The sequence below is a fragment of the Nyctereutes procyonoides genome, unplaced genomic scaffold (assembly GCF_905146905.1).
Source record: "Nyctereutes procyonoides isolate TBG_1078 unplaced genomic scaffold, NYPRO_anot_genome, whole genome shotgun sequence".
In the NCBI taxonomy this organism is placed as follows: domain Eukaryota; kingdom Metazoa; phylum Chordata; class Mammalia; order Carnivora; family Canidae; genus Nyctereutes; species Nyctereutes procyonoides.
The window spans coordinates 9,252,394-9,277,323 of NW_026575037.1; positions in this window are offsets into that span (position 1 = coordinate 9,252,394).

Sequence of the window (24,930 nt, forward strand, 5' to 3'; positions counted from 1 at the left end):
TGAAATGGTTCTCTTTAAACCCAGTCACTGAACTGAAACTTCTAAATTTGAAATTCTGAGTAAGATACAGAACTACGATGATAAACAACCTGTTTGTATTTGTATTGGCAAAGCAATAATGGAGAATTCTAGACCAGTGAAGCCAGAGACATCTCATCTTTAGCCAGTATTTTCTAAAGCTCTGTAAAATTCTCTAATAGCTTGCAGTAAAAATGATCACTTATTGGATGCTTACCATATACTTAGAATTTATAAAACCATATGAAACAGGTACTGTTATTATTCATCAAAACATTTTACCAATGAGGAAACTAAATGTTAGCAGTTGGGGTTTTTAACTCAGAGAAACACGCGCTGGCTAAGTAGAGCAGGGTGGTGGGGAGATCCTGAAGAGACAGCATTCTCTGGGAGCCTTCTAGTCATGGCAACAAAGGTTGCTGGGGGAGGGAAGATGTTCTCAGTGTAGAAGTTTCAAATACGGGCTCTGAAGCCAGGCTGCTGAGATTAGAATCCTCGCTCTACCTCTTACTCTATGTGACCTTGACCTAGGTCTCTGTTTCCTCATCTGTAAAGTGGGATTGATAGTAGAACCTATTGTTAGCTATTGTGTAAAGTGCTATGTAAATGTCCTTTTAAGTATTCCCCTTGTCCACCACTGCCCCCTGCCCCAGATTGCTGTCCTTGAGCTTCAACTATAAATTTAACTATATGAGCCAGTTCAGCACTAGGAGCTTTGATCCTGTGATATGTCCTTGGACTTCTAATGGGTTCAGGTGGAGATGTGGGGAGAGTGTCCTGGCAGAAGAAAACAGACCTAATTATCTTGTTCTCTCAAAAGACAGCAGAAAAGTTCCCTTGAAACAATAGGAGCTTTCAAAAGCCATATTTCAGGGAGAAACAAAGGAGTGGCCTGGATTATTTATATAGCTCTTGTGCAACAGGAGACCAGAATAATAAATTAAATCTCAGAATGAAACAAAAGTACACACGAGGGAGCAGGACGTGTCCTAAGGACATTGGCTTTTGTCACTGCCCCAAGAACTACTAGAGGCATGCCTGCCAAGCCGGGGTGCTCACTAGCTGTCCAACACAATCCCTAAAGCAGCCTCTGAATGACACTGGTAGAAATGAGCCAGGCAACAACCCAAGAGGGGAGGGAGGACCTTAGCCACCCAGAATGTGTACTATGGAGAAGGTTGGCAGCGCACTGCCAGAGGGGCTGCACTACAGAGGGCCAGTCTCTTTGCACAGACTCCAAAACTAGAGAAAGAGCCCCAAATGGTCAAGGAATCGTATAGGAACAGGGGTGGAAAGGATAAAAGGAGGGAAGGAAGGAAGGAAGGAAGGAAGGAAGGAAGGAAGGAAGGAAGGAAGGAAGGAGAAAAGAAAGAAGTGAAAAAGAAAGGCAAAAGAAAGAAAGAAGAAAAGAATGAAAGAAAGAAAAAGAAAGGTGAAAGAAAGGAAAGAAAAAGAAAGAAGAAAAAGAAAGAAAGAAAGAAAAGAAGGAGAAAGGTAATTGTTTCAATAAAGCCCCCAACTTTACAAGGGAAAAAAAATGCAAAGCCACTTTCCTGGGAATCTCATATCACTGTGAAAAAAAAGCACATTTCACAACACATCTCCCCAGAAAAAGTAGGGGAAAGTATCTCCTTCATGTAGCTTTGGGCCACACAGAGCCTTATGGATTCAGGCTGGGACATCACGTTTCTTTGGTTCTTGAGGGTTGCATCTTTTTGTTATTGTTGTTTCTTTTTTATTTCCCCACAATTTTTTCTGTCACATAAAAGAACCTAAATTCCTTCCCAAAGCCTCTCATTCCCAGAACTTGCTTGCGAAGTATCTGATCCTGTAATGCAAAACCACTTGCTTGCCCTGTGACCTTGGCAAGTTACCTAACTTCGCTGGGACTTGGTTTTCTCCTCCATAGAGTATTGGTTGTGTCTACCCAGCAAGCTCTCCTCCACTTTCTCTGTGAAGTGGGTTCCACCACGGGAGTGATACTGCAGAAATAAAAGCTCTCAGATACAGTCTTGCTTTGGCAGCCTCTCTGGCGGCCACGAGGTGAGGTCGTAGCTTAAATTCTGTGAGTTGGAACTTTGAATTTGAGGCAGGATCACCTGGAATCTGTTCACCTGAGAGTGGTGGCATCTAGTACATCCAGTCTCTGGAGATACAGTGACAACATTCGGGTCCAGGGACACTGCGAGGTCTGTGTCCTCAGTGTGTGTGTGTGGGTGGGTGTGTGGGTGTGTGGGTGTGTGGGTGTGGGTGTGGGTGTTGGGAAGGGACATACTTGTTTCCTATCTCTCATGTTTCTGCGGGGAAGGTCCTCTCCAACCCTGGTTTGCCCATCCATCGGGTAGTTACTGGATTGGTGAACTGGAAGCCAACCGGTCTGTGGAAAACATGCTTCCTGGGCTCCTTCCTACTTATAGTAAAAGGAGTCAGCCTATGAGTGAAGGGAAGCCTGGGTTTTCCTGCTCGGCCCGTTATTGGGCAGGCCAGTCGGCCTAATTCTGTAACGAGGTGCTAGCAATTCTGAGTTAGTCCATAAATCTATTTTTTTTTTAAACTGAAGTTTGTTTCAGAAAGAAATTATTTTAAAGATTTTATTTATTCATGAAAGACACAGCGAGAGAGGCAGAGAAAGGCAGAGGGAGAAGCAGGCTCCCTGCGGGGAGCCCAGTGCGGGACTTGATCCCAGGCCCCAGGATTATAACCTGAGCCAAAGGCAGATGCTCAACCACTGAGCCACCTAGGCACCCTCAGAAAGAAAAAATTTTTTAAAAAGATTGTATCTATTTATTTGAGGGAGAGACAGAGAGAGAGAGAGAGAGAGAGAGAGAATCAGGCATCAGGCTCCCCACTGAGCAGGGAGCCCAGACCCAGGGCTCCATCCCAGGACCCTGAGATCATGACCTGAGCCAAAGGCAGATGTTTAACCGACTGAGCCACCCAGGCTCCCCCAGCATCTTTAATGCAAAGAAGTTCTTTGTAACTTTAACATGGGGTGATCTTTAAATACATGATTATTTTTTAAAAAATCATATTTGTGTACTACTTAAAATCATCTTCAGACCAGGGTATAACTTTTACCTTGTAAAACACTGTATTATGTTTTACTGCCTCTATTTCTTTGCTTTATTGCCATAGCTACTTTTGTCCCAAAGTAAAAAATGACCAGCTGCATTGAAATGGGCCCTAAACAATATTTATGCAGCTACATCATGCAGTAGATTTGCATGGTGATTATGCAAATTTCACTTTCTCTTTATTACTCTAGCTTTCTCGTATGTGTTGAACTCAGGTAGTGTGACTCCTCCAGTTTTGTTGTTGTCGAGATTATCTTTGCTATTGCAGGTCTTTTGCATTTCCACATAAATTTTAGGATAACTTGTCAATTATTTTTAAAAAGTCTGATGAGATTTTGATTGGGATTGCATTAATCCTAGAAATCAAATTTGGAAAAAATAAACATGTTAGGGATGCCTGGGTGGCTCAAATGGTTAAGCTTCTGCCTTCAGCTCAGGTCATGATCTCAGGGTCTTGGGATTGAGTCCCCCATCAGGCTTCCTGTTCTGTGATAAACCTGCTTTTCCTTCTCCGTCTGCCTCCTGCTCCCCCTGCTTGTGCTCTCTCTTTTTCTCTGCCAAATACATAAATAAAACCTTAAAAAAAAAAAAGAGAGAGAAGGAATAAACATTTTCAACAATATTGAGTCATCCATTCTGTGAACATGTCATGTCTTTTTTTTTTATGTCATGTCTTTCCATTTAATTGGATCTTCTTTAATTTCTCTTAGCAATATTTTATAGTTTTTAATGTAGAGTTTTTTGAATCTCTTTTATTAAATTTATTCTTAAGTGTTCTGTGTTTATGATAATGTGGAGTTTTTAAACTTGAAAAATTTTTATTTAAAAATTTTATTTATTGGTGCTAATATATAGACATAAGGACATATAATTGATTTTTGTGTATAATCTTGTCAGATTCACTTATTAGTTCTAGTAACATTTTTGTAGATTATGTAGTATTTTATTTTATTTTTATTTTATTTTTTTAAGATTTTACCTATTTATTCATGAGAGACACAGAGAGAGAGAGAGAGACCGAGACACAGGCAGAGGAGAAGCAGGCTCTACGCAGGGAGTCCAACGTAGGACTCGATCCCGGGTCTCCAGGATCACGTCCTGGGCCAAAGGCAGCACTAAACCGCTGAGCCACCCGGGCTGCCCAGATTATGTAGTATTTTATATGTAAATAATCATGCTGTCTGTAAAGAAATGACAGTTTTACTTTTTCTCTTTCATTCTTTTTTTTTTTAAATTTTTATTTGTTTATGATAGTCACACACACAGAGAGAGAGAGAGAGGCAGAGACACAGGCAGAGGGAGAAGCAGGCTCCATGCACCGGGAGCCCGACTTGTGATTCGATCCCGGGTCTCCAGGATTGCGCCCTGGGCCAAAGGCAGGCGCCAAACCGCTGCGCCACCCAGGGATCCCTCTCTTTCATTCTTGATGCATTTATGTCACTTTTTGGCCATCTAAAATTGGCTAGGACTTTTGGTACAATGTTGAGTAGAAGAGGTGACTAACATTCTTGATTTATTAATAAAAGGAAAGAGAAAGTATTCAATATTTAATTATTATATGTAATATTAGTTGTATGTTTTTCAGAGATACTCTTTTTTCAGATTGAGTAATTTCCATTCTTGATGTGCTGGGAATTTGATCATGAATAGCTATTGGATTTTATCAAACCAAAATATTTGACCAAAAATGTTTTACAAACTTGTATACATCTGTTGAAATGATCATGTGGTTTTTCTCCTATATACTACTAATCATAAATCATATTAATTGGTTTTCTAATATTTAACCATTACATTCCTAGAATAAACTGCACATGGTAATGATGTATTATACTTTTTATATATTGCTGAATTTGACTTACTAATGTTTTGTTAAGAATTTTTGTGTCAAAAAAAAAAGAATTTTTGTGTCAATATTCATAAGAGGTATTCTCATGAATACCTTTTATTCTTCTTTCTTCTTTCTTTTCTTTCTTTCTTTGTTTCTTTCTTTCTTTCTTTCTTTCTTTCTTTCTTTCTTTCTTTCTTTCTTTTTTTTAAAGCAGGCTCCATGCCCAGCATTGAGCCCGAGATGGGGCTTGAACTCATGAGACCTTGAGATTGAGATCTGAGCTGAGATCAGGTGTCAGACACCTAACTGACTGGGCCACCCAGGCACCCTTTATTGTTTTCTTTCTTTTCTTTTCTTTTCTTTTCTTTTCTTTTCTTTTTTTTTTTTTTTAGTATTTTATTTTTAAGTAATCTCTACACCCAACATAGGGCTCAAACTTATAATTCAAAGATCAAGAGTCACATTCTCTACTAACTGAGTCAGCCGGGCAACCTTTTTCTCTTTTCTTATAATGTTTTTATCAGGCTTTTATTAGGCCCTCAAAGTAAGCTATGAAGTCCTCCTCCTCTGTTTTGAGAGATAATTTAATATTGGTATTATTTCTTCCTTAAATATTTGATCAAATTTACTAGTGAAACCCTTTGGACCTGCAGTTCTTTTTGTAGGAAGGTTTTGATAAATTCAATTTAAGAATAGATACACAAGTATTCAGATTTTCCATTTCATCTTTTGTCAGTTTTGGTAAGATATTCTTCAAGAAATTTGAAGAATTTCATTTAAGTTGTTGAATTTATTGACACAAAGTGTTTCACAATAATCCCTTATTATTTTTACTACCTATACAATTTGTATTATTTCCTCCCTTCTACATTTTTTGAGTTTAATTTGCTTGTATTTTTCTAGTTTCTTAAGATTAAACTTAAATTATTGGTTTGAAACATTTGCCTTCTAGTTTCTGCCTGATTTTGATGTTTTCTCCTACCCTTTGGACAGCTAGGTAAAATATTTTGTCCATCCCTTACAAGCACTAACTGCAGGATACTTTTTCTCATATAAATTATTCCACCATTACTGGAACTGGAATTCAGGGTTTTTTTTTATATTTATTATTTAGTTTTAGTGGAGGAGTGATGGAGAAAAAGAGAATCTCACTCAGACTACTTGCTGAATGTGGAGCCTGACTTAGTGCTCAATCCCATGACCCTGAGATCATGACCTAAGTGGAAATCAAGAGTCAATTGCTTAACCAACTGAGCCATGCAGGTGCCCCTAGAATTTAGATTTAAGCTTTATCATCTTGGGTAAGTTTTGTTTTGTTTTGTTTTAAGAGAGTGCATGTGCATGAGGGGCAGAGGGAGAGAGAAAGAGAGAAGCTTAAGCAGTCTCCATGTCTATGCAGAGCCCAATGTGGGGCTTGATCTCATGACCCTGAGATCATGACCTGAGCCAAAATCAAGAGCCCATCACTTAACCAATGCAGCCATTGGGTAAGTAATTCTAACCCAAGTGCCAACTTCCTCATCTGTAAAGTGGGGACAATATGAAAACATATACTTTAGAAGACTGTCATGGAGAGCACATGAGATAATGCATAGAGAAACACTTTCGAAAGAATAACGTGATATATAAATAAATTTATTATCATTAACACAATGAAAAGAATCACTCCAATGGCATCCACTTGTATCTCCACTAAAAGCTAAGAAAAAAATACTAAGTCATTTAATTTTCATAGCCTGGCAAATGCAAAAGATAGTTCTTTATTCTCTTCCAAGATGTCCTAACCAAACTTGCAATTATATGCAGTTTCATTTTCAACTGATATTGATTAAATGCCTATTATGTACATACTAGGCATGTCTATGGGCACTATCTTATTCAGTTTATTAGTCACAAAAATAGTGTCCTACAATTTATCAACATGTGAAAATAACTCAAAAACTTTTGTACCTTAAAAAAAAATTTTTGTACCTTGATTCCACTCTTAACATTTTATCCTAAGGAAATCAGCAGAGATGGCACCCAGATTTATATGTAAAATGCTTTTTGTAGCCTTATTCCCAAAAACAAAATATTGGGAACAAGCAAAATAAACACATTAAAAGGATTTTTCAAAAAATGATAATTTAATACTATTTAGTTGTTAAAAACATTTTCAGAGAGGGATGCTTGGATGGCTCAGTGGTTGAACGTCTCCCTTAGGCCCAGGGTGTGATTAGGTCCTGGGATCGAGTCCCACATTGGGCTCCCTACAAGGAGCTTGCTTCTCCCTCAGCCTGTGTCTCTGCCACTTTCTCTCTCTCTCTCGCTCTCTGGGTCTCTCATGAATAAATAAATAAATCTTTAAAAAAAAACATTTTCGAGATTATTTTATTTTATTTTCCAGAGATTATTTTATCACATGAGAAAATATATATAATGTAAGGTATCAGGAATAAGATTACTATAAAAAAACCCACAAAAAAACAAAACAAAACAAAAGAATAAGATTACTATCTAAACATTATAATTGTAATTTTCTTTAAAAATCTGAATTAGAAAAAAAAATAGCTAGAAGGAAATATACCAAAATGTTAATAATGATTATTTCTGGAGGGATACTCTTAGGGATGACTCTTCATATACTTTACTGGGTTCTAAATTGTTCACAATGAATGTGCAATTCTGCTTTCAGTTTTCCTTTTGGATGCCAGAACACATTCTGAATTGAATTAATCATAATCTTTGACTTAGCAAATACTCTTCTCATTGGTCCATGTATACTCATCTCTATTAATTTATTTATTAACAGTGCTCATAAACCCAATAACCAATATAAAAGCTAGTATTCAAACAAAAGTTAACATCGAGGTATGGATCCTCTACCATTTACCATTTTCCCTACCCAAAATAACCACCTTCCCAAATCTCATAATCCCATTTTTTTCTTTTTAAAGTTGTATCTAATTGGTTTATAGCCCTAAAAAGCATGTATTTTTTTTATTGTGGCTTTAAGTCTTTTAAGAAGGTAGCATGCTATATATTATGTTTAGGACTTTTTTTTAAAGATTTTATTTATTTATTCATGAGAGTCACACACACACACACACACACACACAGAGAGAGAGAGAGAGAGAGAGGCAGAGACATAGGCAGAGGGAAAAGCAGGCTTCATGCAGGAAGCCTAATGTGGGACTCGATCCCAGGACCCCAGGATCACGCCCTGAGCCAAAGGCAGATGCTCAACCTCTGAGCCACCCAGGCACCCCTGTTTTATGACTTTTTTCACTTAATATTGTGTTGCTAAAGTTCATTCATATCAATGCATGTCCCTGGAGCTCATCTCTCTTTTGATGACTATATAATATTCCATTGTGTGAAGATATTATTGCTTATTCTGTAGGCTATTTCCAGACTCTTCCTGATATGAAGAGCCGGACTATGACTATTTTGTTTTGTTTTTGGTTTTTTTTTTAAGATTTATTTATTTATTTATTCATGATAGACACACACACACACACACACACACAGAGAGGCAGAGACACAGGCAGAGGGAGAAGCAGGCTCCATGCAGGGAGCCCAATGTGGGACTCAATCCCGGGACTCCAGGATCTCGCCCTGGTCCAAAGGCAGTTGCCAAACTGTTGAGCCACCCAGGGATCCCGTCAAGTCAGGTTTTTAGGGGGGCTGACCTTTAAGCTAAGTGGTAAGGAATGAGTATGAATGAGTTGGCTTGGTTAAGAGGCCAGGAAGGATATTCAAGGCAGATGGAAGGGTAGAGGAGGCAGGATGAACAAAGCCTGAGAGTGCAGAAACCACAGACGTGCACTGTTGAAGCCTAGCAAGGGAGATCAGGAGCAGCAGAAGATGCTCCATGGGCGGGTCCTGGACCACCACGTATATGCCATGTTGCACATGTCTCCCAGTGCCCCTGTGTAATAATTTCTCTTGGATGTATATGTGGGAGTAGTACTGCTAACCATAGGGTATGTGAAAGTTTTTATATATATATATATTTAATTTTTATTTATTTATGATAGTCAGAGAGAGAGAGAGAGAGAGAGAGAGAGAGAGAGAGAGGCAGAGACATAGGCAGAGGGAGAAGCAGGCTCCATGCACCGGGAGCCCGACGTGGGATTCGATCCTGGGTCTCCAGGATCGCGCCCTGGGCCAAAGGCAGGCGCTAAACTGCTGCGCCACCCAGGGATCCCGGGTATGTGAAAGTTTACCTTTAAAAGATACTGTCTGAGTGTTTTCACAAAGCAGTTGCATCAGTCAATCTATATTCCCACCGGCAGTGTATAAGAGATCGTAGAGATCTGTGTCCTTACCAGCATTTGGTACCGCTCATATATTATTGTTTTTATATTCAGGAGAAGAAGAATGTTTCTAAAAACAAGAACAAAAACAAAACTGCCTTGCCCTCCTTTCCCCCAAATTCTGGGAAAGATTTGGGGCACAGGAGGTGGTGAATAAAACCATTCCTCCACCAACAGCTTTTCAAAACCTTCCAGTTCTGGAAACCCTCCCTTAGCAATGAAGTGGAAACAGTGCGGGGGTTGTGAGAAGGTAGAGAAACTGCAGCATTTTGTGTCACGGGGACTCTTTCCAACAGATGATGAAATTATTCTGCAGGTCTGAATTAGAAACCTCTCTCACGTTCTCCCCCTCTCTCTCTTTGCTCCCTCTCGCCCTCTCCTGAGATACATACACGGGACCAGACATACCATTTTCATTCCCTGTACTATGTTCCCAAAACACTCTCTTTGCAACCCTCTTTGCAAATATCAGAGACCTGACCTGCTTTCTAATGGTTTCTTTTTCCTGACTGCAGAGAAACAACCCACCAGGTATGCTAAGTGGGGCAAGGGGTTCCCTGCACAAGCTCTGCAAAGAAAAAGAAATTCAGCTCTGCGAGCGTTGGAAAGCCTATTTCAATAGTGGCACACTGCTTGCCTCTCCTTTCAGACCTCAGCCCTGGTTTCTATCACTTTGCAGTTGCCTGGAACGTGTGTGATACAGAGCAGCAGATGCACATGAGGATGTGTGAGGTGCCCATCAATTCTGAGAAAGGTAGGCAGCCCATTCTCAAATATACACAAAAGAACCAGGATGAGCTTAAGGGCCAAATTGGTTCCCAGCCTGGAGTTATCATTCAGCCTAGAGGGTGGCCCCTGGAGGCGGAGCTCCAGGGCAATCTCACAAGGTACATCAGCCAGCCACAGGACGGTGGTTTTCCCAATTAGTTTTAGGAAGGTCCTCTCAGGGCTCTGGAGAAAGTAGGAGAGTCAGGGAGGCCGTTAACAGCCCAACTTATTTTTAGGTAGAAATAGAGTAGCTTCAAAATATGCTATTTAGTGTATTTGGTTTCAAAATTAATTTGCTTATGAAAAAGTTTCCTCAATTGTAAAGAGAGTTTGGAAACCACCGTAAGTGTTTAGACCTTGAGATCTAAGAGAAATAGAGGTGTAGACTTGAGCTACCCTTTGGAGCAGCAGAGCTGCCATGGAATGAGGTTGGATGTGGATTCTGTGTCGCAGGAGGCAGATCCACGTGATTTCAAAACCAACCAAGCACGAAACAAGGTTTGAATCTTCTGATAAACATCAAGGAGGCAGACCCAAGCCTCTTACTCCAATATGAGGAAGATTAGGGGATCCCTGGGTGGCTCAGCGGTTTAGCGCCTGCCTTCAGCCCAGGGTGTGATTCTGGGTCCTGGGATCGAGTCCCACGTTGGGTTCCCTGCATGGAGCCTGCTCCTCCCTCTGCCTCTCTCTCTCTCTCTCTCTCTCTTTCTCTCATGAATAAATAAATAAATAAAATCTTTTTAAAAAATGAGGAAGATTAATGAGGAGAAGGAAACAGTGCCGATTTTGTTGGCCATTGTTATTTTTGTGCCTAGGACAGTACCTGACACATATGGGTACTAAGTATTTGATGAAGGAAAACAAGGAAGATGAAGGCAAGAATATCATGTGGGCAGGGCCAAGAGTCTCTTGACAAAATAGTTATAAGACTTTTCCAAAACTAAACATGCACAAACACACATGAACACATGATGCGTGTGCACACACTCACGGGGACATGCCCCCCCCACATGAACCTCTTGTTTTTCACCAGAGAGTGCGATGAAGAAAGATTCAGAAATGACAGTTAACAAACATGAACTTCCACTAGAGAAAAAAGCCCAACAACGCATCTGCGACACATCCCATTTCAATCAGCATTGGTTCCTTGAACCTTCCAGGAAAAATCGGTTGTGAAATGAGCCTGTAAGAATTGAATGAGCTCACCTGCTATCTCGAGTTGTAAATTGATAAATTACATTTTTAAAGAGCATATGGCAAAAATGATTTGGGCTTTGCCGTAATGGATTCTAAACCATTCAATCTGAAGATAGAGAAGTAAAAGCTCCACACTTGGTCCCTGACCATCCTCTGAAATCACCAGTGCATAAGAAGGCACTCTCTGTGCTTAACAGCAGGAAGGGTTGAGTAGGTGGGAAAGCAGGCATTTTTTGCAAGGATCAAAAAGAGGCTGTAAATCAGCACATATTTTAAATAAAGGGCATAAAACATTGCTCCATTTGGTACCCTCTTTGACTAAAAAAGAAAGCTGTATATTTTCAAGAAACCATACTTAACTGACTCCAACTCTGAGGCAGTACAGAATGCTGGTTCATTATAAGGATCAGTTACTGAGCTTCTATTTTGAGTATAAGCAGTGAAATCCAGAAATTGGTTTCAATCCATGGAATGAAAGGTTGAGAAAGCCTCAACATAGGGACCAGAGAGACTGTCTTATCTTTTGTTCATAAGAGAATCTTGCCCGACTGACAGAGAGGCTGTGAATGTTCCATGGGCCGGGAACCAGACAGAGTAGCCCTGGAGATTTCAGGCTGACCCTCACCGGGAAGGAAATAAGCACAGCATTTACAAAATGTGTTTAGTAAATCCATAGGGCAGCAGTTTGAGTCAGGGAGTCAAGCCCATTCATTGTGCTTTCCAGTGGGATTAAACTGGTAACTTGCCCTGGACCCTCCCAGCCAGAGGAGGCCACAAACAATCCCTCGGGAAAGAAATCTTTATTAGATTATTACAGTTTTTTAAGGTTTTAAAATACTAAAGTCTATGAGACGACATGACCAAAATTCAATTGGAGAGGAGCCTGTGATCCATAAATTTTAAGACATTTGTGCTGAAGGAGAAGAGTTGGGAAAAGAGAGGTGTCAGTCTGGCTTTGAGCTTCCGTGTTCACACTCAGCCAGTTCGTGCCTGGCTGGTTACGTCCCCACGATCTTACCTCATTCGAGGCTCTAACTGCCAAACCCTGGGCCTCCCACAAAGATTTGGGTCTTTTGGATGCAGTAATAAGTTTATTTAAGATTTGAAGCCAATAAATTCTCAAGCTGACCCCTTCCAAATTCTACTAATCCATGGTCTCGGCAGCTTAGCCAAAGTTTGTGTCACTGCTATTTCCCCTGCCTCAACAAACCAGGAACACGTGGGTGTGACTTGCACCCACCCAAACATGAAACGCATAGAACTCCTCATTCACGGTTTACGAGTTCCTAGGCTGTGCCAGGCACTTTCCTGGGTCCTGGGGAAACAGCAGTGAACAAAGTAAAGTTCCAATCCCCATGAAGCTTCCTTTCTAGCTTTACTCAACAATTCACTGATGGAATTAGGGAGGAGCAGAATACTTCTTGAGGGACCAGTCATGGTTTTATTATTTTATTTTATTTTTTAAAAAGGATTCTTTTTTTATTTTTTAAAAAAGATTCTATTTATTTATTCATGAGAGACAGAGAGAGAGAGAGAGAGAGGCAGAGACACAGGCAGAGAGAGAAGCAGGCTCCATGCAGGGAGCCTTATAGTGGGACTCGATCTGAGGATCCCAGGATCACAACCAGAGCCAAAGGCAGATGCTCAACCACTGAGCCCCCCCAGGTGCCCCCCAGGCATGGTTTTAAAACACCCAGAGATCACGTTTGTAAAAAGTCACCCACATGATTAGATACTCTCTTGCTGCGCCTTGTTCTGCTTAACTCCTCAATCCACTAGATCAATCGTGGGCACAAACAAGCCCCAACACAGCTTCAACGGGGCCAAAGAGGAGGGGGACATTATCTATCTGACCCCAGACCTTCATCGTTAGATAAGTGGAGAAGAATTCGTTATGATACAATGTTGACACCAACTGTAGGGATAAATTTCCCCCAGAGTCTCCATTTTTAGAGTCTCCTTATCCGCAGATTTTCTATGGAAGAAGGATTTTAGCTGCAGAAGTCGCAAATAAGCAGGACATTTCCCAGAGAGAGCTTCAGATGAGACCAGGGCTCAAGATGTGCAGTAAGAACGCCAGGACCTCTTGATGGACGGGTCATGGAAAGTCTGGATCAGAGCAGCAGCTGCCAGAGAAGGAGCAGATAAAAACAGCAAGACTGTTTCAGAGAAGTTTCCAGCTACAGTTAATGTCTCACCATGAAAAAAAAAAAAAAAGTCTCACCATGCAAGTGGAATTGAGAGGTCCGATAGGCTAAAACGTAGAGTTTTTTGTGCTTTGGCCGGTAGACGTTCATTCATTCATGACAGGATAGAATCATTTCCGCCAATAGGTGGAGGAAAGGCTTGGATGCCATGGATGGAGGAGGAAATTGGTGATAAGGCAGCAAGAGCCCCTGGGAGTAGACCCCACGAAGAATGAGTGTACTCACTTCCTACCTGGCTTCTCTGCCTCGTACTCCCTCCTACACCCCACTCGCTTGTACAATTAACACTCCCAGGCTTAAAATCCTTTCGCAGCACCATTATCACCTGCACAGTAAATGTCACACTTCTTAGCACCGACATCCCATCCTACCCAAACCCGAGTTCCAGCTATTTGCATAACTGCCACTCTTCGCCACTGGATTAGTCCCCAGCAGACGTCATCCCTTAAAGGAATGTACCATGTCTTATTTGACCTTTGATGTCACCCCAACTTCTATCCATTCCAATATGGCACTCAACTCATGTAGTAGCACGAATGGAAAAATAAGTGAGAGATGGATGAATGAACCAAGGAATGACACCAATCCTGTCTTTGTAACAATGGATTTCTGGGTCCCAAAATGGCTCTTGAAGATAATCTATAAATTTTCCTTTGTGAAGTGTCTCATCAAGTGGAAAGAATCTCTGTCTAAATCCAACCTCCTGTTGTTGCTTAGTCACCATTGAAGTGTTTTATTTTTGAACTTTGAGTTACCTTGATGTTTCCTCATTATAACTAGACAAGGTCAAGTGGTATGAAGATCTCTGGAATGTCTCTCGGGGATGTGACGACCATGGTGTCTGGAAGCACAATCGGTCAGGACGGTACCAAGACATAACACGTGTCTGGTTCTGTCAAATCTGAGTCAGGCTTGTGGAAGCAACGGAGTCACTGGGATGATAATCGACTTTGCTCAGCGATTCCCCCATTGGCACATTTATTTTAGCTCTCCTGGCAGAGCTGGAGACTTGCTCTACTAATTCACTATGACGTTGTTTTCTAATTAGGTGTCTTGACACAGCAGGCACTCGGTCTTGAGCGTCGCCTCCGTTGCTTTAATGGGCCAGCAGGCTGACTTCGAGTTGCCTGGTCTTTCCATGTGGTACCGTTACCTGCGGTGTAAAAGGGAACACAGGTAAGTGCCCCGCCCAGGGTGTGGCACCTGGAGGGGGGGGTCTTCCAGAAATGTTTGTGACACTCCCCTCTTCCTTCCTCTGTGCCCACTGCCCTTTTGGTGCTTCAGTTAACCTCAGGGATCACATTCCACCTTTGGAAGCCTTCGATTTTTCTTCATCCCAGAAGACAGTCCAGTGATTCTACAAACAGGTACGGGGTGGATTCTGAAAATAATAATAATGGCCCGATGGAATGAGTGCTTTCTAGGTGCCAGGTGTTTCAGTCCCCTTTCCTGTTCTCCTCACGGTCACCCCACGGGATGACCGAAAAACAGAGGAAGAAACCCTAAGGGAGAAGTCAAGTACTGAGGTGAGGGGGTGGGGGTGAGGAGGAGCGATGGACAAGAACCCACACTGCCTTTCCCCAAAACTCTTGGTCTCCACCCCCACCCCTACCACCCTCCCCACCACCAAGCAGGCTCTGAGCCCTCAGCACTGCCCTGGGGACTGTGAGGGTCACAAAGATGCAGAAGCCACAGCCCTGTCCCAAAAAAGCATCCTTCCTGGCTGCAAGAAATGTGACCCCAGATGTGAAGTGGCAACACTCCCTGAGGGCCCGGAGATTTCCAGCCCCAGCACCTCGCCTTTCCTCACCCCTTCCTCTGGGAGGGGCCCTGGCAGCCCCACCTGGAGGAGGGAGGAAGAACTTGTGGCCACAAGAGCCGGCCTGAGCGCTCCCTCCCGGCACACCCCTACCCCCTCTTGGACCGCCCTCCCCCACCTTGGTCCGCAACCCCCCCCCCCATTGAGGAGGAGGAGGAGGCCTCCTGGGGCCTGGCTTTTTTATATTTTTCCAAATACAAATTGTGTGTATCACATTGTCTCGTTATAGTCGGAATACATGCTGATGCATTAATTATGGAAAATACAGAAACTAAGAAAAATCTTTACTTCCCATTGTTCGGAGGTGACTGCTATTAAAACATTTTTTCTTTTTTTTCCCCCAGTGTTTTATTATTTGCCTTTCTTTTCTTTCTTCTTTCTTTTTCTTTCTTTCTTTCTTTCTTTTTCTTTCTTTCTTTCTTTCTTTCTTCTTTCTTTCCTTCCTTCCTTCCTTCCTTCCTTCCTTCCTTCCTTCTTTCCTTCCTTCCTTCTCTTTCTTTCTTTTTACAGAATTGGCATTGGTATTGCACATTTCCATTTTTAAGGTGTACTATATCGTGAACATTTTACCGTGACATCAAATAATTCCTAATGCATTGGAGAATTAATTGTCGCTTTTAAATTTTCTTTGCAAGGTGGTTCATAACTTTTGTAGTAGAAAAAATATACTTAAAAGAACTTCACTGTGTTAAAAATGTCTTTGTGCACTGCTTTGGGGGGATGCACTGCTTTGCCCAGCAGGGGTAGTGTCCTATGTTTTATGTGTAGCTCAGGCCAAGTGGAGGGTGATAATCCCCAGGAACAATCATGACATAGAAATTGAAATAGGGATAGTTGGTTTTCTTAGGACTAGATGAGATCAGGTATGTGATGTCCCCGTGACAGCATGGGCCATACCGAGTGCCCAGTAATGACCAAATTCTGTCGTCAGTGATGATGGAAAGAAAAGAGGATGGGGTGCCTTAAAGAATTGGAGGCTAGCCCTGCCTGTGTGGTGCTGGATCTGGCTCCTACAGGCTCTCACAAGCCAATTGTTAAATATTCAGAGACTTTCAAGCAGGTTGTTAAATGTTCTGAAGCCATGAGTAGGTTGAAATCTGTTGTAGTGGGAGTATTTATACCACAGAAATGGCAAATCAGCAAATGCTACAAATCAGAGCTATTTATTTGCTGATTTATTTATTTATTTATTGATTTATAAAAGATTTTTATTTATTCATGAGAGACATAGAGACACAGAGAGGCAGAGATACAGGCAGAGGGAGAAGCAGGCTCCATGCAGGGAGCCTGATGCGGGACTCGATCCTGGATCTCCAGGATCACACCCTGGGCCAATGAAAGGTGCTAAACTGCTGAGCCACCCAGGGATCCCCCTATTTGCTGATTTATTTATGTATTTTTCCAGCACACCATTGGTAGAGACAATCCAAAGACTGGCTGTGTTGTTGCTGCTTTTTCCTTTTTTTTTTTTTTTAAGATTTATTTCTTTGTTTTGAGAGAGTGCACAAGCTGGGGTAGGGGCAGAGGGAGAGGGAGAACCTCCAGCAGACTCCCCATTAAGGGTGGAGCCACAACGTGGGGCTCGATCCCAGGACCCTGAGGTCATGACTTACACCGAAATCAAGAGCTGGATGCACAACTAATTAACCACAACCCCCCAACCCCCAACTCCCAACCCCCAACCCCGGGCCCCACAGGCAGTGCTGCTTCTGAGGGTGGTTGAGGCCTGTGGAAAATGCCCCGAAGGACTTGTGTAGCATTAGTGGATGTTGTAAAGGTGGTATGTGAACAACAGGAGCTGGAATTCCTGGTCTGATTGCTGCTGCCTCCGCTGGAAGGAAGAGTAGGAAAGCATACCCGGTGGGGAACTAGAAGGGCAAGCCAGAAGAGTTGTTGATTATTCTCCTAAAACAGAAATAACTGGATTGGAGGAGGAGACAGCAGGAGACGAGGGCGCACCATCCAGAATGGCAGGGACCTGTGAGCGTGACCCAATAGGAAGGTCAGGGGTGGAGAGACATCCCTGCCCGAGGGAAGGCTAAGGAAAGTGGTAGAAATATGAGCGCACTCAGAGGCACCTTGCTGACCTGCCAGGCCTCAAAGAGCAAGGACCAGAGGCCTCGATCCGTGTGCAGACGGGTGTGCTCATCTCTGATCCACCTTCTCCATCTGGCAGGTAAGGAATTAGGGGAAGGTAAGGAATTTCCCCCAATTCCAGAATCAGGGGCGTTGGACTCCCAGGCTCAGAGTTCTTTCTCAAACTGCCACTGCCCGATTTATTATGGGTAATAAACTCATGGTCTCATAAAAATGGATGGAGTTTCAGAGATTTCAAACAGAAAAACAAAAGCATAAAGATCCTGTATTGACCTAGTTCATATGGGCTGTTGTAACAAGAATACCGTAGATGAGGGCATCTTATAAACACCAGGAATTTATTTTTCGGAGTTCTGGAGGCTGGGAAGTCCAAGATCAAGGTGTCTGCAGATTTGGTGTCTGCTGAGGACCTGTGTCCTATTCCATAGACATCTGTCTTTATGTTGGGCCCTCACATGGTGGAAGGGGCTAGGGATTTTTCTAGAGTCTCTTTTATAGTCTCATTCAGGGGGACTCCACCTTCATGACTTCATCATTCCTCAAAGGCCCCACCTCCAAATACCATCACCTTGGGGGCTGGTTAGGATTTCAACGTATGAATTGGGGTTGGCAGAAACAGGCCTTGTGCCTTGGGACTGTGGACACAGAGCAGGATGAGGACCTAGTGAAATTCTTCGAATTTCCTTCAGTTAGAGAAAACAGGTTCTCATGCAGGTGTTCTATAAAAGCAAAGTGGCCTAATTCGAACTTTCAGGAAGCTGGGAATACTGTTTGCTGTACCCCATTTCATGTTTGAAGGTTTTCCCAGGAAAGCTCTACTTTCCTGTACTATGGACAGAAAGAAGACACCAGGAAAGGCAATGGTGGTTTTTAGGTATTAACTAGAAACCAGTTTGTCATTGGAAATGGAAACTCCATCCAGGTCTACCAAATACTCTATTAATACCCGAATTAGGGGGGCCTGCGTGGCTTAGTGGCTGAGGGATTGCCTTCAACTCAGGTTGTGATCCCAGGGTCCTGGGATCAAGTCCTGTATCAGGCTCGCAGGGAGCCTGCTTCTCTCTCTGCCTGGGTCTCTGCCTCTCTTTCTGTGTCTCTCATGAATAAATAAATAATATCTTAAAAAAAACAACAACAAATTAAGAAGACCTTCAGCCTCCTGCCTCGTGACAGGAACATGGCCCCAGTAGTGACTTGTGAGAACCCCCCACTCCCGGGTGCTTAGGTACAGGCCAATCCGCTCCCCGTTCTGTGCTCTGCACACCCACCACTGTGGCTGTGCCCTACACCCTTCACCTCACAGTCTGGGTTCTCTGGAAGCAGAAAGGAGGACAGAGTTTGGGCTTTAAGCTGTTTATTTGAGAGCAACACTATGGAAGATGAAGGGTGGATGGGGCACCCCATAAGAGCGCCCCCAACCAGGTGGAAAATCTCTGCAAAAGGTTTGTATCCAAGTGTCCTGTGTCACAAAGCAGGATTCCTAGAAGCTGCTTCGCTCAGACCCCAGGGCAGAGATGCCCAGAGAAGCAAGGACCAAGGTGAGGCGGTCCTGGGCAGGAAAGGTGGACACCGTGGGTAAGGGCCCCTGGAGGCTGGGGCTAACTGCCCTCCTGCGGGGAGGCACAGCTTGGTTTTCTGCTCCATCCCAATCAGGGAGCAGCCTCCTTAAAACCCCTTCAGTCTTGCTTCTCTCTCTCTCTCTTTTTTTAAATATTTTATTTATTTATTCATGAGAGACACACAGAGAGAAAGGCAAAGACATAGGCAGAGGGAGAAGCAGGTTCCTCGCAGGAAGCCCGATATGGGACTTGATCCCAGGACAGGGATCACGCCCTGAGCCAAAGGCAGATGCTCAACTGCTGAGCCACCCAGGCATCCCAGTCTTGCTGCTCTTAAGAGGGGTCTTCTGAAGGGCTGAGGGGCATCAGAAGGGAGGTAGGATCCAGTAGGGAATATGTCCTAACCAGTGTTGGGTGTCACCACTTTCAGAGAGAATAGGTACAGGTGGGCCTGTCTTAGGGGCTCTTTTTTTTTTTTAAATTTTATTTATTTATTCATGAGAGACACAGAGAGAGAGGCAGAGACATAGGCAGAGGGAGAAGCAGCCTCTCTGTGGGGAGCCCGATGTGGGACTCGATCCCAGGACCCTGGGATCACGACTTGAACCAAAGGCAGATGCTCAACCGCTGAGCCACCCAGGCCTCCCCTCTCTTGGGGACTCTTACCTCTGTAAGAGTAAGATAATAAGGTCCTGTGGCCTGGCTCCCCTGGCTGGCGGCTCAGCCCTGTGTGCTACCTTCTGTCCAGGACTGGCTGCCAGAGGGGGAGGCCAGCAGAAAAGAAAATAGAATCAGGCTGCATTTCTGGTCCTAGGATCCACCCCTAGGCAGCACTATTCAAAGTGGAAGGACCACCCCCTTTATGGGGGCCCCCATTTCCGCCCACAAGGTGGTGGTGGAGTGAGAGAAGATCCACCTCACAGTGACTTCTCATCAGCAAATTCCGGGTTGTTAAATCTCACAAAATTGTTTGAGCTGCCCTGATACAGTCCATTTCTTTTTTACTATCTCACACTTGCAATTTGCTCTTCTAAGCACCTCTCTTCCCCACCTCCCAGCTCTGCAGGTCTTGCAAACAATGCTTAAAAAATCCCCAGCAGTTTATGTGGACGGTTTATGACAGAGTGCATTCTAAAGTCATTGGGAAAAGAGAAATATAAATATTTCTAAACATGAGTAAATGCAGACATGCATTCGCATCTCCTACAGACCTCTTAGCTTCTTAGTAAAAAATATTTACATTAGGGACAGGAATGATGTCACAATTTTCTTTGAATAAGCTTTATGAAACCAAAGGGTCTGATACACATGGTTTTCCCAGAACAAAAGGATAGTGTACGCAAGCTGAATTTGAGTTTCAATCTTTTCAGGAAAAAGTAGCTTACAATTTAAAAATCACTCTTTTCCCCTTTTACTCACCAAATTAAAAAATAATAATAATTAGGAAGCAAATTCTAGCTACTGGATGCCATTAGAAATTCAAATAACTTTTTTTTTTTTTTAAGTGAGCTCCATGCTGGCACGGGACTCAAAGTCAAGATGCTGAGATCAAGAGTTGGACACTCAACCTACTGGGCCACCCTGCTCCCCCTAGAGATCCAAATAACTTTTTAAAGTAAGAAACAAAACTGTGACTAAAATGAGAATAACTTACATGAGAAAGCCCTAAAAAGTTAAAGCAGAAGAAAACTATAGTCCAATCATACCCATAAATATTACTACAGAAATGTTGAAGGAGGGGCACCTAGGTGGCTCAGTGGTTGAGTGTCTGCTTTCAACTCAGGTCATGATCCCAGGGTCCTGGGATCCCAGGGTCCTGGGATCAAGTCACATATCAGGCTCCCCATAGGGAGCCTGCTTCTCCCTCTGCCTATGTCTCTGCCTCTCTCTCTTTGTGTCTCTCATGAATAAACAAATAAAATCTTAAAAAAAAAAAAAGAAATGTTGAAGGAAAAAAGAGCAAATAGAACAATTAAACATAAAATTATGTTCTTGAACCAAGTAGGGGTTATTCTAGGAATATGAGAATGATTTAATATCAATAAATCTATCAACATAGTTCATAACAATCAATATATTAAAGCACATTTTTAGTAAAAAAAATAACCATCCTTTAAGAAAAATATAAATAGAAGGAATTTAAATATATCAATAAACAAATACCTATAGCTATCAATAGCAAACATCATTAAAATAGTGAAATGAAAATACTATTTTCATTAAAATCAGGAACAGAAAACACATGCTCATTATCACCATTATAATTTTGAAATTTCAGTAAATGCAAGACAATAATAACTTGAAACATTTTGTATAAATATTGGAAGAAATAAAATGTGTCACTCTTTAGTAATGTAATTTTATGCTGAAAGAATCCCCCAAAACATTAAAACTATAGAACTAACAATAAGAGTTTGTAGCGGGGGGCACCTTGCTGTCTCAGTCAATGGAGCATGTGACTCCTGATCCCAGAGGGTATGTGAGTTCAAGTACCATTTTGGATATAGAAATTACTTGGAAATAAAATCTTTAAAAAGAAAGGAAAAAGAAAAAGAAAATTTTGTAGGCTATAGACAGGGAAAGTACAAGACCCATATGATGTGAGCCATAATATTTTATCAAATGACCTAAACAAAATTAAAAAGAGAAACAATCAAAAGGGATAGTATGGAAGGGAAAACTTAACATCATAAAAATGATATTTTCCAAAAAAATGTTATTTTCCTCAATAATAACATGCATAATGAATAGAATTCTAATTAGAATTTAAGTAGAGTTTTTACTTAATTGGATACATAGTCTTAAAATTCATTGGGAGATTAAATGTCCAAGAATAGCCATAAAATAATGAGGAAAGGATAGTAAGGAGGGCTTCTTTACCAGAAAATAAATATTTGCTAATGCCACTGTAATATAAGCAGAACATTATAGCATAGGAATTTTAAAAAATCAATAAAATCCCTGAAACAGCATAAAGAGCCCAGAAAATAGATCTCAGTAAACATAGCCATATAACATACCATATGAAAAGGTAATATTTTAATCCAGTAGGGAAAGAAAGGTTGATACTGTAATAAATGGTGCTGGCACCGTGTGCTTCTATCTCGAAAAAAGTAAAGTTGGATCTGTATCTCACATCACATTCAAAAATGAAGTTTTGATTTTATGAACCCCTAAAATAATAAAAAGAAAGCTTTAATCGAAATTTTGGCATGCATATTAAAACCTATGTGTTGTGAAGAGTATTTTTATTATTAAGACAGGAAAACCAGAAGCCATATATATGCATATATGAATGATTGACACTGATAAGATAAATTTGTTTATTGGGGTCCACAGAATGGAGCCCCCCCCCCAGTGGCCCAGCCCACATCATGAATTTCAACCTAAGTCAGCCTGGACTTCTGGGAGACACCTGTCAAGGAAATCTAACACACTAATCACAATCCTCCAACTCAGCTTTAGCTGGCTTACTTTACCCTGGGCAGTAAGACCTGCTAGGCTTCTCAGGAAACCTCTGAGCTTCTAGCCAATCATGCTGTCTCCACGTCTGTCTTCGGATCTAAGGCTTGCTCTTGCCCATAATTCCTCAGGAAGAGTGTTCCAGGGCTTGTGAGGCACTGCACTCCCTCTCATCCATGGGTTGTTTTCCCTTGAGTCAAGGACATCAAACTCATTTCTAAATTGTTTTTGTTTTGTCATTTGACAGCACAAAATTTAAAACTTGGTTAAAAAAGGCCATACACAAAAATCAAAAGACAGATGATACGTTTAAAGGAAAATATTTGCAAGAAAGATTATAAATAAAGAATTTATAGTTAATACCTACTACGTCAAAGATCTGCAGATTAAAGGTCAAAAGGCAGTCCAATAGAAAAAGTGGGTTAGAGATGCAAATACATAGTTTTTGGAAAAGCATTTCCAAAAATCCATGAATGCATGAGACGGTGGAGCCTAGTGTAGCGATTAGAGTGGTTAAGCTTTTCTAAAGAGACAGACTAGCTGGTAGTGTGACCTTGGCCAAGTTATTGAACTTCCCTGTGCCCCAGTTATATCATCTTATAAAAGGAGATACTTGACATACCTGTCTCACTGGATTGTTTCAGAGTTAAGAGTTATCATGTGCAAAGTGCTCCATACGGTATGTGGCACGTAGGAAGCCCAGTGCAGAGTAAGGCATTATGTTAGGTATTGGCTGATGTTATGAGTTAAGGAAATGCAAATTAGGCTAAGAGAACAATAGCACTCCTTACCCATTGGGTTGGCAAACATTAAAAGAACGACTACAAAAATAAAAAATAAAAAAAAAAATAAAAGAACGACTACACTGCTGGTGGGAATTCACTGGAATTCATCAAAAGGGAGTTTATTACTAGTGGAATCATGGAATGCCATGATCATTTTAGGAGTGCCTTCTGACAATATCTCTAAGCATTTTAAATCCATCTAATGCCTTTTGACTCAGCAATTCAACTCCTGGGAGTCTATCCTGTAGGACTAAAGCCACTAGTACAAGGATAGTCACTGCAGCCTTGTTTGTGTTGGCAAACAACATGAAATAAAATGAGGACCTATCAAAAGGGGAAGGATTGAGTAAAATCATGGCATATTCCCAACTTTGAAATATTACGCAATCTTTAAACAGAATGACTTTAAGCCTTGCCAATTGACTTGGAGAGATTTTCACATTATGTTTTTAAGCGATTAAAGCAAACTTTAGAGAAAGTATGGGGAGAAAACATTTTTGTAAAGCAAATATTGGCACCCTTAAACACATATACGTGTGTTTGTATATTGGTATATAGACATGAGAACGTTAGAAAGACTGCACACAGTGTTTGTTAATTGAGTGTCTGATTTTATTACATGTTCTGTTTATATATATATATTAATAAATTTAAACTCAAAGAAGTATGAGGGAGAGGATTGAAATTATCTGAAATCTGGAGATTCTTACCATTAACATTTTAGAGATCATCTTTCGTCTTTTTGCACAAATTCACAATTTTATGTAGATGAGGCATGTAATATTGTGATGCAAGAAATGGGGGTGACATTTGTCCTATTTGGCGATGCCTGGGTGGCTCAGTGGGTTGAGTGTCCAACTCTTGATCTTGACTGAGGTCATGATCTCAGGGTCGTGGAATCGAGTCCCAAGTTGGCTCTACATTGAGCACAGAGTCTGCTTGAGATTCCTTCTCTCCCTCTCCTTCTGCCTCTCCCGCCTGGCTCACATACTTTCTCTAAATTTTTTTTAAAAAACTTTTTTAACTTAAGAAAAGAAAGAAATATACATTTGGTCTACAATCAGGTAATTGGCACAAGAAATTCTAAAAATTTTATTTCTAGAGTGGCAGGAGTGAGAGGGGCAACTTTCGTTATTCATAATAAGCTTCTTTCAACCCTACCTGAGTTTATGCTAATGAGATGACCTAAGGAGAGCCCTTAGATAGTTTTGTGGTAGGTGCCGGTTGCCAGGAGAACCAAGCAGCGATTACAGGGTTAGAACTTTCAAGCCTTCCCCAACTCCAGGAAGGGGAGAGGGGTTAGAATTGAGTTAATTAACAGCCACCAATGATTTAATCAATCTGGCTAAGTACTGGAACCTCTATAGAAACCATGAACACTGAGGTTCAGAAAGAGCTTCTGGATTGGTGAATGTATCCTTATGCCAAGAGGGTGGTGCATCCCAAAATTCACAGGGACAGAAGAAGTTCCTGTGCTCAGGACCCTTCCAGACTTTGTCCTATGTATACTTTGCCTTCATCTGGTTGTTCATTTGGATCCTTTATAATATCCTTTATAATACACTGATAATAGTAAGTGAAATGTTTCCCTGAGTTCTGCGAGAGCCCTTAGGAGCAAATTATAAAGCCTCAGGTAGAAAGGATCATGGAAACCCCCAATTTGTAGCTACATTGAACTGAAGTGTGGATAACCTGGGTCTCACCACTTGTGATTGGTGTCTGAAGTTGGGGGCAGTCTTGTGGAATTGAGCCCTTAATTGAGGTAGGGTTTGCACTAACAGAATTGTGTCAGAATTGAATTAAACTGTAGGATAC